The sequence below is a fragment of the Felis catus genome, chromosome C2 (genome assembly GCF_018350175.1).
Source record: "Felis catus isolate Fca126 chromosome C2, F.catus_Fca126_mat1.0, whole genome shotgun sequence".
NCBI lineage: Eukaryota > Metazoa > Chordata > Mammalia > Carnivora > Felidae > Felis > Felis catus.
In genome coordinates, this window is record NC_058376.1 from 100260022 (window position 1) to 100276901 (window position 16880).

Genomic DNA, 16880 nt, shown 5'->3' on the forward strand with positions numbered 1-16880 from the left:
AATCCACATAATCAAAAGCTCTTTGGGAACTTCAATATCTTTTAAGAGGGTAAAGGGATCCTGAAAGTAAAATATTAGAGAATCGCTGGTCTAGCTAATACAGAGAGCATAGCAGATTAAGAAAGTGCATATGTAACAAATTATAGGTCTAAATTACTTAATCATAAATTTTGATTTATGTTATTTGGAGATAATAAGACAGCCTAACTCAGAGGGTGTTGTATTATTTACATTAAGTGATTCATATAAATCCCTAGTAAAGTGCATGATACATGGTAGAGGTTTAATAAATATTCTCAAATGAACCTTCAGAAAGTCTGGATTCAATAATTTGAGTTCTCACATAACTGTGTGAAAAGACGATAGTCTGTGTTATGTGTGAATATATACATACATACATACATATACATATATATGGGATATATACACATTCCATATGTGAAGGTAGTGGAACAACCCTAATAATAAAGGAATTGACATACCCTTCCTAGATGGAGAAGTATTATATTTTTGCTTTGATGAGGACTTCAGTAGTTTCTTCCCATTAAGTTTGTTACTCCAACAATGCTTATCAAGAACTGGAATTATTACTTATCTATGATCTAGGATTCTGAATTTTAAAGTAGTAAAGAAGTGATTTTGACGTAAACATTTGTATTAACTTTTATTTATTTACTTTAATTAAAATATAAATGACTCCTTGAAGATATTTGATTATTAATTGTAGTTAATCTATGGTTGGCAAAAAAGGATTAGCAGCAAAATATTCCCTGAAGTAGTTGAATGCATTGACATTGGAATCCAAAACGTCAAACGTCAAACGTAATTATTTTCATCTCAGCAAAACTGTTAAATTAAACTATCTGACAATAATTAACCAAAATATCAATTGCTTTTTACTTGTAATTCCAAAGTTATTAGTGAAAACAAAAGTGCTATGGCATATAAACATGTATCTTGTTCCCATCATATCTATATCATTTTACTTAAACCTATGGACATTTAAAAAAAAGCTTAGTGGGGCGCTTGGGTGGCTCAGTTGGTTAAACATCCGACTTCGGCTCAGGTCATGATCTCACAGTTCGTGAGTTCAAGCCCCTCATCAGGCTCTGTGCTGACAGCTCGGAGCTTGGAGTCTGCTTTGGATTCTGTGTCTCCCTCTCTGTCTCTGCCCCACCCCTCCCTACCCCCCCATCCAAAAATAAATAACATTAAAAAAATTAAAAATAGGGGCGCCTGGGTGGCGCAGTCGGTTAAGCGTCAGACTTCAGCCAGGTCACGATCTCGCGGTCCGTGAGTTCGAGCCCCGTGTCAGGCTCTGGGCTGATGGCTCAGAGCCTGGAGCCTGTTTCGATTCTGTGTCTCCCTCTCTGTCTACCCCTCCCCCGTTCATGCTCTGCCTCTCCCTGTCTCAAAAATAAATAAACGTAAAAAAAAATTAAAAAAAATTAAAAATAAATAAAAGAAAGCTTAGAGATCATATATGGTAAATTAAAGGCAGGCATAGAACACAGTTTGATATTTCGTATTTAGAATTGTAATTTGACCTATGAAATTTTGTTCTTATGTATGTTGATTTTAGTAATTTACAGGCATAAAAGAAACATTAACAGTCTAACATTTATCCAAAACAATAGAGTTTGACCTGTGGAAGGACTATAAAATCTGTGTTTTTGAAAGAATCTTTAAATTTCATCTTCTATCTTAACTGTCTAATTTATGATTGGCTACTTCTACTTCTATAATAGTTCTGACAACATATATTTTCTTAATTTTTCTAATATCAAAGGTGAGTAATTCACTCTTTTTGAAAGCAGCCTATGGAGAAGTTGTCCTGTATAAAACTGGAATAGTTCTCACTGAACTTATATCAACTAATATTAATTTTGCCCCTTGATGATATAAATGAACAGTCATTTGTATGTAATGATTTCTCACATATTTGGGTTTAGCTATTATGTTTACTATGAAACCATCTTCCAACTCTCATTAATCCTTCTAGATACTTTTATCAAACTGGTAACAAAAAAGTAACTGTATGATCCTGAGAGTGTCATATAAAAGTGAAAATCACATTTCTAAAATGCATACAAATTGTGTACCTTGCACACAGTAAGAGCTAAAATAAATACTAATCATCATTACTGTTACATTGTTTTGAGTCTATTTGTCATCCTAGTTATTACCACATGATACTGTTCCAATATTTCTTTAACTCTTTTATAGTGAATTGCACAGAGTAAGGCAAAACAATATAATAAAACTTAAGGGAAAAGGTCTTTACATACATACATCTAAAATAAAATTACTTTTCCACATACTCAACTTCTTCCTATTCCCTAAGGTGAATGTTTTACCTGTACCTGTAGTTGACCCTTCAACCAAATGGGGTTTAGAAGGGCTGACCCTCATAATAAAAAATGCACATACTATAATGTGTGGCTTTCCCACAACTTCACTAGTAACAACCTACTGTTGACTAGGAAGCCTTGCTGATAACATACACTGTGTCAATTAACACAATTTGTTATATGTATTATATATTGTATTATTACAGTAAAGTACACTAGAGAACAGATGTTATGAAAATCATAAGATAAAATACATTTGCGGGATTGTACAGTAAAAAATATGTGTAAAAGCAGACTCATGAAACTCAAACCCATGTTGTTCAAGGGTCTGCTGTATTTACTATACTTACAGTTTTGCTTTATTCTTGACCATTTTGTTAGATACATACAATTTCATTATGGTTATATCTTCTTGCTCTATTGTTAATTTTTCTATTGTATAACGTGTTTTTTTCTTCTTTTGATACTTTGTGCACTGCATGCTAATTTTTCAATTAGTATGATACGTCAATTCTATTTCATTAATATTTATCAAGTATATTCTCCTATTATAATACTCTCTGTATTTTTAAAAATTTTAAGTGTCTTTTAAATACAACATGCTGCCTCTGAGATTCTCTGCTTTTAATTGATAAGTTCATATCATATATGTAAATCACTATTATGTTAGAATTTCTGTCACTTTATTCATACTTTATACTGTTTTCTTCATTCTAGATTACAAATTAATGGATTTTTCTACTTTAATATTTTTCTTTCTTTTTGGCTTATACTTTATACATTTTGTTTTGATTTGTGTGTGTGTGTGTGTGCATGTGTGTTTCCCTTGATACAAAACCCACACTGTTTATTTATCTTTTTCCTTTTTAAAATGTCAAGTTCCTTATTTCTCATTCATCTGAACTTTATAGTAAGAATATTAATATTGTGGCATAGAATAAGATCCAGTAATTACACTACTGAGTATTTACTCAAAGAAAATAGAAACACTAATCTGAACACATATATATGTATATATACATATATACACACACATATATATATATACACCCCTATGTTTATTGCAATATTATTAACAATAGTCAAAATATGGAAGCAACCCAAGTGTCTATCCCTAGATGAATGAATACATGAATATAGAATACACACACACACACACACACACACACACCATGAAATATTATTCATAAAAAGAGTGAGATCTAGCCATTTGCAACAGCATGGGTGGACCTAAAGAATATAATGCTAAGTAAGTATCTTTCTCTAAAGATAATTACAGTATGATTGCACTTATATGTAGAATTAAAGAAACAAAACAAACAAACAAAAAGAAAAAAAGACAAATCAAAGAAAAAGAAACTCAAATACAGAGAACACACTGGTGGTTGCCAATGGGGAGTTGAGTGAGGTGATGTGTGAAATAGATAAAGGAGATTAGGAGTACAACAGTTTTATTGAACCTTGAGTGAGTACTGTATAGAACTATTGAATCATTATATTTTACACCTGAAACTAATATAACCCTGTATGTTACTTGTACTTCAATTCCAAAAATAAAAAAAGAAAGGAACTGACCTAAGTAACTTTGGAAAACAGTGTTTTGATTGTAAATATAAAACCAAAGATAAATATCCAAACACACACACGCACACACACACACAAATGTACTTGAATAAAAATATTGCTTTTTTGAATAAGTGATTTTATCATTAATTTAAAAACGTTTATATAATGTGCTCTGTTATTGAGGAGTACCACAAAGAATAAACCAGACATGATGTCCTGTGCTCACACAGAGATTCTAATTGATTAGAAATTAGATAAGTGAACAATTAGATTCCAATTGAAGATGCAACCAAATAAACTGGTAATTATACTGAAGCGTCATTAGTATTATAATAAAGTCACTTGATATTTCAGTTATTGTATTTTTCTATTTAAAATTAATTTTAATAAATAACATTTTTATCAGTAGATTTAAATATGTTTAATTTCCAACACACTTCCTTTGAATGCTTGTAATGTATAAAACACTTTAGAAACACAAAATTAGCCCACATTAGTATGTAGTTCTCATTCTCAAATTAGGTTGTAATCTAGCTTGAGAGACAATCTTGTAAATCGCTGTCTGTAATCTGAGGCTACTTTCAAAATTTCTATTTTAAAGATTGAAGAAAAAATTATACACCTTGGGTGGCACTTTTATGTGGAAAGAATAAATGGAGGCAGGGGATTGAGAAGCAAACTGAAGGGACATGGCAAGGGTATGAAATGAGCTGTATGTGATCTGCTAATCCCTCCAAATTCCTGAAACTTTGATACTGAAGCATAGTGTTTATTATTTGTAAGCCACCTCCTCAACAGAGAGATATTTGTATCGATTGATGCTGCTCTAAGTGTCTGGTGACCTAGGAGGTTAAAAGCCAAAACCATCCAAAGTCTCTTATTCCCACGATGACTTAATTGTGTCTAAGTGAGCTTTTAGTAACTAAAGTTGCTAAGGCAACTGGAAACAGTCATTGGGAATGGCCTGAGAATAGACTGTCCTGTTTAATTAAGTGAAATGTTGAGTAGAGGATTGGTTTCCTATGTGCATTATCAATTTAAAATGTTATCAATATAAATTAATACATAATAATTGCTAATCTTCATGGAACATTTTCTATTAGTTTCCCTGAAGACACTTAGAGAAGCTGGAGCACATCTTGGTTATCATCCTGTGGATTAAATGATTTTTCATTGTCCAATATTTTGAGGAAATATTCTACTATTTTCTTAATTTTTTCATTCAGGCTATATGAATGTCTGCTAAGATTATTAACCTAATTTTTGTATAACTCTTTAATCAAGTGCAAACACTGACTCTTAGTATCAGTAAAAAGTTAAGAAAAACGGTAGAAAATCAAAGGGTGTTAAGCAGTGCTGGGGACAGCCAAAAATAGAGCCTAAGAATGATCTGCTTAGGATGCTGTCAACACTGTTAGACCCGCATTCTACTGCTTCCCAGTGAATTATGTCTGGTAGTTCAAGTATCTGCTAAGAGCAGGGAAAGAGACTCTCTGTTCTCCTCTGTCACAAGGGACAGTCCTTATTTTCCATGGCTTGGGGTCTTCCCTTCAATAGGATTTGGGTTTTGAGATACTATTACTATGATTTCTTTAGCCACTATTTATTTATGGTAAAAGGGGCTATATTGAAGGACTTTTAGTGTTTCCCATGCTTGAGGTTCTGCTAAAATGGAAACATTAGGTAATAATACCTAATACCTATACCTATACCTATAATACCTAATACCTATAAAATAGGCATAATACATAGTTCAGAATTAATCATGACATCCTTTTCAAACACCCTTTCCAATATTTTGTTTTATATACTTTTCACGTGTTGACATTTGGAAACCTATCTTTTGGCTTTAGATTTTATTACTCTGTGCATATTATCTATGATTCAGTAAGTTTTAACTGCAGCTATAAATAACTCAGTATACTTATATATGTACAATGATTTTATTATCCCTGAAAGCTGGTATACCTTTACTTGTCATCAAATAGATTAGGTTTGGTTTTGCAAGACTCATATTTATTAGCTTACAAGTCAACACACATTTATTAAGTATCTGCTCTATTTTCAGAGTGAAGTAGCATTTAGGAAAAATAAGATGTTTGTTGATATATAGGGAGAAAACATATTATATATGAAGCTTTTCAAATTATAAATCAGAATAGAATTAAACCCAAATTTTGCTTTGTGACTTTGGCATAAACATTAGTCTCTGTCTCAATGAAACATCTGTAAAATTGAAATTATAAATTCTATTAACAGGATTTGGTAAGGATTGAAGATTATGTAGGTAAGTCTTTTAGCACATATTATTGAGAGCTATGTTGTACACACCTGAAACCAGTAGGAAGTAAAGCAAGATGTACCTACTCTTCAGTGTATTTTTTAAATGTTATAAAAATTTTGAAAAGAGAAAAACTTGAAGAGCTGAAATGTTTAAAAGGCTTTGTGCAAGAACTGATGCATGAAAAATGATGGGTAGATTTTGAGGATGGTTACTGTAGAAATGGTGACACTAAAATATCGTGAAACATTTTAGCAGAGATTTGACAGGAAAAAAATCTGAATTTAATTTCAGAACTTTTGACTTTGAAGGATGAAACTTCATTCAAATAGGGGTGCCTGGGTGGCTCAGTCGGTTAAGCATCTACCTCTTGATCTTGGCTCAGAGCATGATCTCACAGCTCATGAGTTTGAGCCCCACATAGGGCTCTTCTGTTTCCCCTTCTCTCTGCCCCTCCTCTGCTTGTGCGCACTCTCTCTCTCAAAATAAATAAACTTAAAAAAAATTTAAAAAAAAGAAAGTGCATTCAGGTAAAAATGTAGAATAGAATGTAAGGCATACTGCAGTTTCGGTGAGAAGATGAAACAAGAAAAAAATATACAGTAGAATGTTAGTCATACTACAGTTTTGGTGAGAAGATAAACTAGAAAAACAAATTTAGCAGTTTTCAGTATAGAGATGACAATTGAAGGATGAGTTCTCTAAGGGATAGGATGTTGAGAAGGAACAGAGCACCAAAGTAATTTTGAAAGTCAATAAAACATATTATTTTTTTTGCTGTTCTATCTTTTAAGATCTAGCTCAATATTGCCTTGACAATGATGAAAAATATGAAAAGTCCACTTTCAGAAAGTGAATATTGTGCCTCCTTAAAATTCTATTTGGAAAACAAAGATGTAAATCTAGTTATATTTTAACCAATATACTGGTAAAAATATTTCATTTATAGATCAGGTAGGTACATTTATTTTTCTAACATGATTTCCCTCCACAATACTGAATCTCTTCTGTGTAGGAAATCTTTGAGGAACAGAAAAGTATGTTTATTTTTAGTAATGTTCACTTTCTTAAAAAAGTCCAAGGCAAACTTTAAGCTAAAGAGAATGCATTGGTTTCATGACCCTGAATTATAACTGAAAATAAATTTACTGTTTTCTATACCAATTTCTGATAAAAAGTTATATTGAATACAGACAATTCCATTTTCCTATAGATTCTTATTTAGCAGTTAATTGTGATTAGAGATAACCATATTTATAGTCAGTGCTTGTTCATAAGTTGTGTCTTTGAAATGTGGATATCATGAAAATATAATCAAATGTTTCATTCATGATTAATTATTTTTAAGTTGCAGAAATAATTTCAACGTTAGGGAACTAATCAGGGGCACCTACGTGGCTCAATTGGTTAAGCATCCAACTTCAGCTCAGGTCATGATCTCCAGGTTCATGGTTTCAAGCCCCTTGTCGGGCTCTGTGCTGACAGCTCAGAGCCTGAAGCCTGCTTCAGTTTCTGTGTCTCCCTCTCTCTCTCTGCCCTTCCCCCACTTGCTCTCTTTCTCAAAAATAAATGAATATCGGGGCGCCTGGGTGGCGCAGTCGGTTAAGCGTCCGACTTCAGCCAGGTCACGATCTTGCGGTCCGTGAGTTCGAGCCCCGTGTCAGGCTCTGGGCTGATGGCTCGGAGCCTGGAGCCTGTTTCCGATTCTGTGTCTCCCTCTCTCTCTGCCCCTCGCCCGTTCATGCTCTGTCTCTCTCTGTCCCAAAAATAAATAAATGTTGAAAAAAAAAATAAATGAATATTAAAAAAAAAGATGTTGGTTAGCTGTTAAAAAAAAGATTAGGGAACTAATCATATGTTTTAAAAAAGTTATATCTATTAATAGCTTTGACTGTTTTCTAGTTTAACTCAAATTATCCATATTACTGTTTCTCATAGTGAAGATACTTGATTGACTCAATGTAATATTTTAGGCATCTTTTTTATCTTGTAAACCATATTCTAATGAATTTGTTTTCTAGCATCCTTTCCTCATATTCTAAAAAGAGAAGAAAAAATGCTATATAAGAAGAAAAGTATAATGGATAATATTTAGATTTAGAACCTGAGTACTTGTATTTATCTTTAACGTACACACACACACACACACACACACACACACACACACACACACTTACGAAACTTCTTGGGCTATATATGGTTGAATTACTGCCACTCAACTCTACCTATCCTTCGCTTCTGAGATGAAAGAGCAAGAAACACAAAGGAGAGTGAAATTCAGGTGCGTTCTTGCCAGCTTCTTTACTTTTTCAGGAAGGTGTCAAAGTACCATCTTTCAGCTGACCATTCAAGTACATTCAACGGAGAACAACATATGAGGTGACTCTTAGGGAATGTAACCAAAGTCACTGCCAATTAACTCTTACCAAGTGGTCAATTTATTGGGACAGTGATCCTATTTTATAAAACTGTAATCCTGATAATGTGTACTAAAGCCAGTTTTCTGGTTTTAATGTTTTCTGTTTCCAGACAGCTAAAACATGTCAAAGGACCCAAATTACATTTTGCTTTTTTGACTCAGTAATACTTATTACTGGGATTTTACACATCTTCACATTTGAAAATACAATTTTTTTGCTTATGTTTATTGAACATCAGACTGAGGGAAATCTTTGCAAGTATAATCACACCTAAGGATGTCCTAATTATAGGAAACTTGTACTTTGTTGTCACTAATAACAGAACTTGTTCTCTTTTTTTTCCCCATTTTCCACTATTTTTATTTAAAAGTGTGGGTAAAATTCATGATAATACCCAAATGTAATAATTGCACAAACATGGCTTTACCAACAAAAACAACAAACCTGCTTAAACGAAATTATGAGTTACTGTCCTGTAACATTTTGTATCTCAGCTTATGATTGCTCAGAATATTTTTTCATCTAGTGATGTCCAGAGGTGTGGATTGTAATACACAGGTGGTTTGGGGTGTCAGTATATATCAAAAGGTGTAGTTGAATCAAAAATTGAAAACAGGAAAGTTAGGCATTCTAACATATATAGCTAGATTAAGCCAGATAAACAAAAATTTAGTCTTGAAATACCATGTTCTTTTTAAATTATTTATGAATTAATATTAATTATACTAAACATACTTTTGGCATTTTTTCATTAGGCTTATACTGGGAGCCAGTAGAAAAAACAAACCAATGAAGCTCATTGCCTTTGAAACTCTGAACAATATGATGTAGTTTTGATTACCTGAGTTTTATACAAAAATGCACCTGAAATAAATACATTTACGCTGTAAGTACAAGGAATTGGTGTAAACTTTCTGAACAGATGGTTTTATTTTAGCTAATGAACACTAGGAATTGCATAAATGATTCTGACTTTCACTTGGCATAGGCTACCAGAGAGCATAGAACAAATTTTATGGTCATTGATCTCAGATATTCAAGGAATTGTGTCATAATTTTTGCATTATCATCTATCCTAATTTCTTCTAATTGTATTTATTATCACTAACTAATTATAAATTTCATATTTTGTGATGTTTAATGCATTTATATAAGCTTTCAAGTTCTTTTTGTTATCTGTAAGAGAGTTGTATGTAAACAAATAAATAGGTCTACTTGCTGATGCACTCAGTGATATTTACTGAGTATTTACTATTTGATAGACCACAATATGAGGCCATATTCTAAGTGGTTTGGAATATTGAAGGATTCTTAGACATTGGCAAATATAAACAAATATTTTTAAAACAAATTACAAAAGAAATACATGAGAGAACATAACATACCATATGGAGTTGTACAGATAACAGAAATTGCTAACAGCTAGGGTAAGAAAAGAGGTGTGGAAAGTTAAAAAAAAAGTCTCCATAATTGTGAGAACATAAGTCTTGATCTCTAAAAAGTGGTAGGATTTAAATATCAGCACTGTGCTGTATGGAATAAAATTCTTGTAAATATAGTGTAGTGAGTTTGCTTCTAAAAATGTTAATTTACATTTTTTATAGGTAGTGGCCTGTCCAAGTTTAATAAGCTAAATGAGAGAAATAAATTTCTTCTGACAAATTTTGGCAGGATAACCTTTATAACAGCAGATAGAATGTATTATTTTCTTTGAAGCTTTGTATTATGTTTAGTAGAGTTTAGTAATTGACTTTATCTAAAATTTATTTCTCTGTGATAGACATGGTATACTATGGTATGGAGGATACAAATATAATAAAAGCAAAAACAAAAATAACCAAGTGGTAGGTTACATACTACTTAATGTTCATTGTCTCAAATATTTTAATTAAAATAATTTAAGGGATGCTGGGTAGCTCCGTCAGTTGAGCATCTGATTTCGGCTCAGGTCATGATCTTGCAATTTGTGAGTTCAAGACCTACATCGGGCTGTCTGCTGTAAGCACAGAGGCTGCTTCATAACCTCTATCTTCCTCTCTCTCTGGCCCTTTCCCGATTGCTCTCTCTTTCTCTCTCAAAAAATAAACATTAAAAAACAAGTACAACAAAACAACTTAATAGACAAAACATTCAAGTGGCTAAAACTCCAAACCAAAACTCCTTAATGTCATTCCATTATGGCTAAAATTACAAAATAAACAGAAAATAAGAAGAGTCCATCCATGTCTAATTTTTTTTTAATTTAGAACATCAGAGAGCAGAAATTAAGAGGATGAAGTATTAAAACAAGAAAACAAAAATCAAACAAAAACCATCTGAAAAATGAAGTCTCACCCTTGAAATCTATAGCATTGTGTCCCTGTTTTTATATTATTTTTGCTTCCATTCCCTTATGTTCATCTTTTTTGTATCTTAAATTCCACATATGAGTGAAGTCATATGATATTTGTCTTTCTCTGACTGACTAACTTCGCTTAGCATAATACCCTCTAGTTCCATCCACATAGTTGCAAATGGCAAGATTTCATTCTTTTTGCATGCTGAGTAATACTCCACTACATATGTATACCACATCTTCTTTATCCATTCATCTGTTGATGGACATTTGGGCTCTTTTCATACTTTGGCTGTTGTCGAGAGCACTGCTGTAAACATTGGGATGCATGTGCCTGTTCGAAACAGCACACCTGTACCCCTTGGGTAAATACCTGGTAGTGCAATTTCTGGGCCATCAGATAATTCTATTTTTACTTTTTTGAGGAACCTCCATACTGTTTTCCAGAGTGGTTGCAACAGTTTGCGTTCCAACCAACAATGCAAAAAGAGTTCCTCTTTCTCCGCGTCCCCACCAACATCTGTTATTGCCTGAGTTGTTAATGTAAGCCATTCTGACAGGTGTGAGGTGGTATCTCACTGTGGCTTTGATTTGTAATTTTCTGATAATGAGTGATGTTAAGCATTTTTTCATGTGTCTGTCCACCATCTGGATATCTTCTTTGGAGAAGTGTCTATTCATGTGCTTCGCTGGGTTATTTGTTTTGGGGGTGTTGAGTTTGAGAAGTTCTTTATAAACTTTGGATACTAACTCTTTATCTGATATGTCATTTGTGAATATCTTCTCCCATTTCATCAGTTGCTTTTTACTTTTGGTGATTATTTCCTTCACTGTGCACAAACTTTTTGTTTTGATGAGGTCCCAATAGTTCATTTTTGCTTTTGTTTCCCTTGCCTCCAGAGACGTATTGAGTAAGAAATTGCTGCGGCCAAGGTCAAAGAGGTTTTTGCCTGCTTTCTTCTCTAGGATTTTGATGGATTCCTATCTTACATTTAGGTCTTTCATCTATTTTGAGTTTATTTTTGTGTATGGTATAAGAAAGAGGTCCAGGTTCATTTTTCTGCATGTTGCTGTCCAGTTTTCCCAACACCATAATGTTTTCCATATAGAGTGTCATGTCATCTGAGAAGAGTGAAAGTTTGACTTCCTCCTGACCGATTTGGATGCCTTTTATTCATTTGTGCTGTCTGATTGCTCGGGCTAAGACTTCCAATACTATGTTGAATAACAGTGGTGAGAGTGGACATCCCCGTCATGTTCCTGACCTTAGGGGGAAGGCTCTCAATTTTTCCCCATTGAGGATGATATTAGCATTGGGTCATTCATATATGGCTTTTAGGATCTTGAGGTATGATCCTTCTATCCCTACTTTTTGAGGGTTTTAATCAAGAAAGGATGCTGTATTTTGTCAAATGCTTCTCTGCATCTATTGAGACGATCATTTGGTTCTTATCCTTTATTGGATTAATGTGATGTATCACATTGATTGTTTTGCAGATATTGAACCAACCCTGCATCCCAGATATAAATTCCACTTGGTCGTGGTGAATAATTTTTTAATGTATTGTTGGATCGGTTGGCTAGTAACTTGTTGAGGATTTTTGCATCCATGTTCATCAGGAAAATTGGTCTATAGTTCTCTTTTTTAGTAGGGTCTTTGTCTGGTTTTGGAATCAAGATAATGCTGCCTTCATAGAAAGAGTTTGGAAGTTTTCCTTCCATTTCTATTTTTTGGAACAGACTTAAGAAGAGAATAGGTGTTAACTCTTCTCTAAATGTTTGGTAGAATTCCCCTGTAAAACCATCCAGCCCTGGACGCTTGTTTTTTGGGAGGTTTGATTACTAATTCAATTTCTTTACTGGTTATGGGTCTGTTCAAATTTTCTATTTCTTCCTGTTTCAGTTTTGGTAGTGTATATGTTTCTAGGAATTTGTCCATTTCTTCCAGATTGCCCATTTTATTGGTGTATAATTGCTCATAATATTCTCTTATTATTGTTTGTGTTTCTGCCGCATTTGTTGTGATCTCTCTCTTTCATTCTTGATTTTATTTATTTGGGTTCTTCCCTTTTTCTTTTGATCAAACTGGCTAGTGGTTTATCAATTTTGTTAATGCTTTCAAAGAACCACCTCCTGGTTTCATTTATCTGTTCTACTGGGTTTTTTTTGTTTGTTTTGGTTTGGTTTGGTTTGGTTTCAATAGCATTGATTTCTGCTCTAATCTTTCTTATTTCCTGTCTTCTGCTGGTTTGGGGTCTATTTGCTGTTCTTTTTCTAGCTCTTTGAGGTGTAAGGTTAGATTGTGTATCTGAGGCCTTTCTTCCTTCTTTAAGAAGGCCTGGATCGCTATATACTTTCCTCTTATGACCACCTTTGCTGCATCCCAGAGGTTTTGGGCTGTTGTATTATCATTTTCATTGGTTTCCACTTACTTTTTAATTTCCTCTTTAATTTCTTGGTTAGCCCATTCATTCTTTAGTAGGGTGTTCTTTAGTCTACAAGTATTTGTTATCTTTCCAAATGTTTTCTTGTGGTTGATTTAGAGCTTCATAGCGTTGTGGTCTGAAAATATGCACGGTATGATCTTGATTTTTGCACTTGTTGAGGGCTGATTTGTGTCTCCGTCTATTTTATTATTATAGTAATATGGAGGCTGATGAAAATTAATATTTGGAGAGAAAATGTAGTTTCTAGTCAACATGTAAGAAGCTAGGAATTGCTAATATACCTTAACAAGAAAATAAAAAGCTGAGCAAACTGAAAAATCATAAACTCTTATTATGTCTGACAAACAGGTAGGATCATAGGACTAACCACTACTCTCAAATTAGAGAGGCTAGCAGACAAATACAGACAATCGTTTCTTCTTGAGAAGAAACCCAGGTCCACAAAGCTCAATGGGAACCCATGCCAAGGTAAGGAAACCTGAACTACAACTGATGAATAGATGGGAGCTCAATGTGGATAAGTCTGAGAGAAAAAAACCAGGGGACCACAGTCATCAAGGGCTCCCACTCTTTTATGAGTTTTACCTCCAGGAGCTTAGCCAGTTTCTCAAGATGAATATCTGAGAAAAATCTTCTTCCAGCAAGAGGAGAGAAAAGAAACCATTTTGAAATATTCTAGAGCATTCCGTTCTTCTTAACAAGATCTGCCCTCAGGAGAATCTGTCTAATAAGAGCCTAACCCTACTGAGGCTTTATCAGAACCTAACTAACCTGGGAGAAGAGACATCAATTACTACAGCTGGTTCTAACCTTCCAAATGGGAAAATAGAAATACCCAACTCAAGGCTCCTTTAGCTATTTTGTCCCAACTAAGATGGAGAGGGTAAAAAAAAACTAAGAAGTATGAGTGAAGTTCATAGTCTAGAAGTACAGGTCACTAAAAGACTAAAACCTTCTCATAACACTGTAGAATTCTTCCCTTCTCTTTATACATTACCAGAAGATTACTGAAGGACTGTTTATAGCAGTGTTTTTTTACACCTAATACATCATATCTAGCTATCAGGAAAAAAAAATTACAAGAATTACTAAAAGCCAAACAACGACAACAACAAAAACAAGTTTGAAGAAATAGAGTATTAGAACCTGAATCAGATATGGCAGAGATATTGTATTTATCAGACCTGGAATATAACAAAAATATGACTAAAAAGTTAAAGTCTCCAATGGATGAAACAGAAAGCATGCAAAAACATATGGGTAATTTTAGAAAAGAGAATGGACAACCTAAGTAATAACCAAAAGTAAATTATACCAAAAACACTGTAACAGAATGAAGAATGGCTTTGATGGGTTTGTCAGTAAATGTTAAATGGCCCAGGCAAGAATCTCTTAGCTTATCCTAATAGAAACTACTCAAACTGAAAAAACAAAGAAGAGTGTGGGTGAAAAAAAAGAACAGGATATTTAAAGACCATGTGACAACTACAGTGGTGTAACATACTTATAATGGGAATTCCAGAAGGAGAAAAAAGAGAAAGAATACAAGAAATATTTGAAGCAATAATGACTGTTTCCCCAATTTTTTTAAAACAATTAATGTTTATTTATTTTTGAGACAGAAAGAATGTGAGCAGGGGAGGGGCAGTGAGAAAGGAAGACACAGAATCCAAAGCAGGCTCCAGGCTCTGAGCTGTCAGCACAGAGCCTGATGTGGAGCTCACAAACCACAAGATCATGACCTGAGCCAAAGTCAGATACCTAACCAACTGAGCCACCCAGGCACCCTGAGAGTTTTCCCAAATTAATGTCACATACTGAACCATAGATCAAGGAAGGTCATAAAACTCTTAGTAGGATAAATCCTCAAAAAACCACACCTATGCATATCATTTTCCAACTACAGAAAATCAAAGATTTAAAATATATATATGTTGAAAGAAGCCATAGATTAAAAACAATTTACTTATTCAGAATCAAAAATAAGAATTACACCCAGAAACAATGTAAGCAAAAAGAGAGTGGAATAAAAATTTTTAGAGGAAAGAAATTGCCAACTTAGAATTTTGTTCTGAGCAAAAATTGCCTTACAAAAGTGAAGGAGAAATACTTTCTCAGACAAACACAAATTGAGGGAATATGTTGCCAGTAGACATTCCTTGCAAGAAATGTTAAAAGAAACTCTTGAAAGAGAAAGGAAATGATAAAAGTCAGAAACTCAGATCTACATATAGAAAAGAAGAATATTGGATAAGGAATAGATGAAGGTAAAAAAAACTTATTTTTTTCTCATTCTTAATTGGTCCAACTGATAACAGTGTGTTCAAAATAATAGCACCAATGTAGTTGATCATGTATGCTTCTGTATTATAGGTGTTGTGTATGTTTATGTATAGGTGAAATGAATCACAGCATGAAACAAAAGATGGAAGGAATTAGTATAATTTTTTTAAATAAGATATACTACCTGTGAAGTGGTAGAGAGTTATTTGAAAGTGGACTTGGGGAGGACCTGGGTGGCTCAGTTGGTTGAGCATATGACTTTGGCTTAGGTCATGATCTCACATTTTGTAAGTTTGGGCCCCACATCAGGTTCTGTGCTGACAGCTCAGAGCCTGAAGCCTGCTTCGAGTTCTGTGTCTCCTCTTTCTGCTCCTCCTTTGCCCTTGCTCAAACTCTGCTCTCTCTCTCAAAAACATTATTAATGTTTAAATAAGCATTAAAATTTTTTAAAGTAAATGGATGGAGAAAAATGTACCATGCTAACAGTGATCAAAAGAAAGCAGGAGTAGCTATACTAATTTCAGACAGATGAATTCAGGTCAAGGAAAATTATTAGGAATAAAGAGGGGCATAACATAATGATACATGGTAAATTTTTCAAGAAGACAAAACTATCCTTAGTATGTGTGCTCCACCAACAGAGTATCAAAATATATGAGTCAAAAGCTGATAGAATTGCAAGGAGGAATAGATGAATCTACTATTACAGTTGGAAACTTCAACACCCATTTATTGGAAATGGACAGATTCAGAAGTCAGAAAATCAGTAAGAATACAGCTGAACTTAATGCCACCACCTATCAACTGTTATAATGGATATCAGTAGAATGCTTTATCTAACAGCTAAATGCACATTCTTTTCAAGTCCCCAGGTCATCTTCACGGAGACAGACCACATTCAGAGCCATAAAATGCACCTTATCAAATTTAAAGGAATAGATATCATACAACTCAGATCACAATGGAATTAAACTATAAATCAATAAGAGTTGGTAAGTCCAAAAATACATGGAGATTAAGCAACACTTTAAATAGCATGTGGGTCAAAGAAGAAATCGCAAGAGAAAGTTCAAAAATAGTTTGAACTAAATGAAAATGAAAATGCAACTTATAAAAATGTTTTGGATGTAGCAAAAGCACTGCTTAAAGGAAAATGTATAGCATTGAATGCATATATTAGGAAAGAAGAAATATCTA

General features: G+C 33.6%; 1 protein-coding gene across 2 annotated transcripts in view; it reads left to right on the plus strand.

Annotated features, from left to right (window-relative positions):
• Positions 1 to 16880, plus strand: part of SI (sucrase-isomaltase) — a 157536-nt gene that overhangs the window by 18240 nt on the left and 122416 nt on the right. The window contains exon 2 of one of the 2 annotated variants that reach the window (XM_045036312.1): positions 9374 to 9504. The exons of the other annotated variant lie outside the window; for it this stretch is intronic. The gene's annotated coding sequence lies outside the window, so the exon portion shown is untranslated. The remainder of the gene's footprint in view (positions 1 to 9373; positions 9505 to 16880) is intronic. 2 annotated transcript variants of the gene reach the window in all.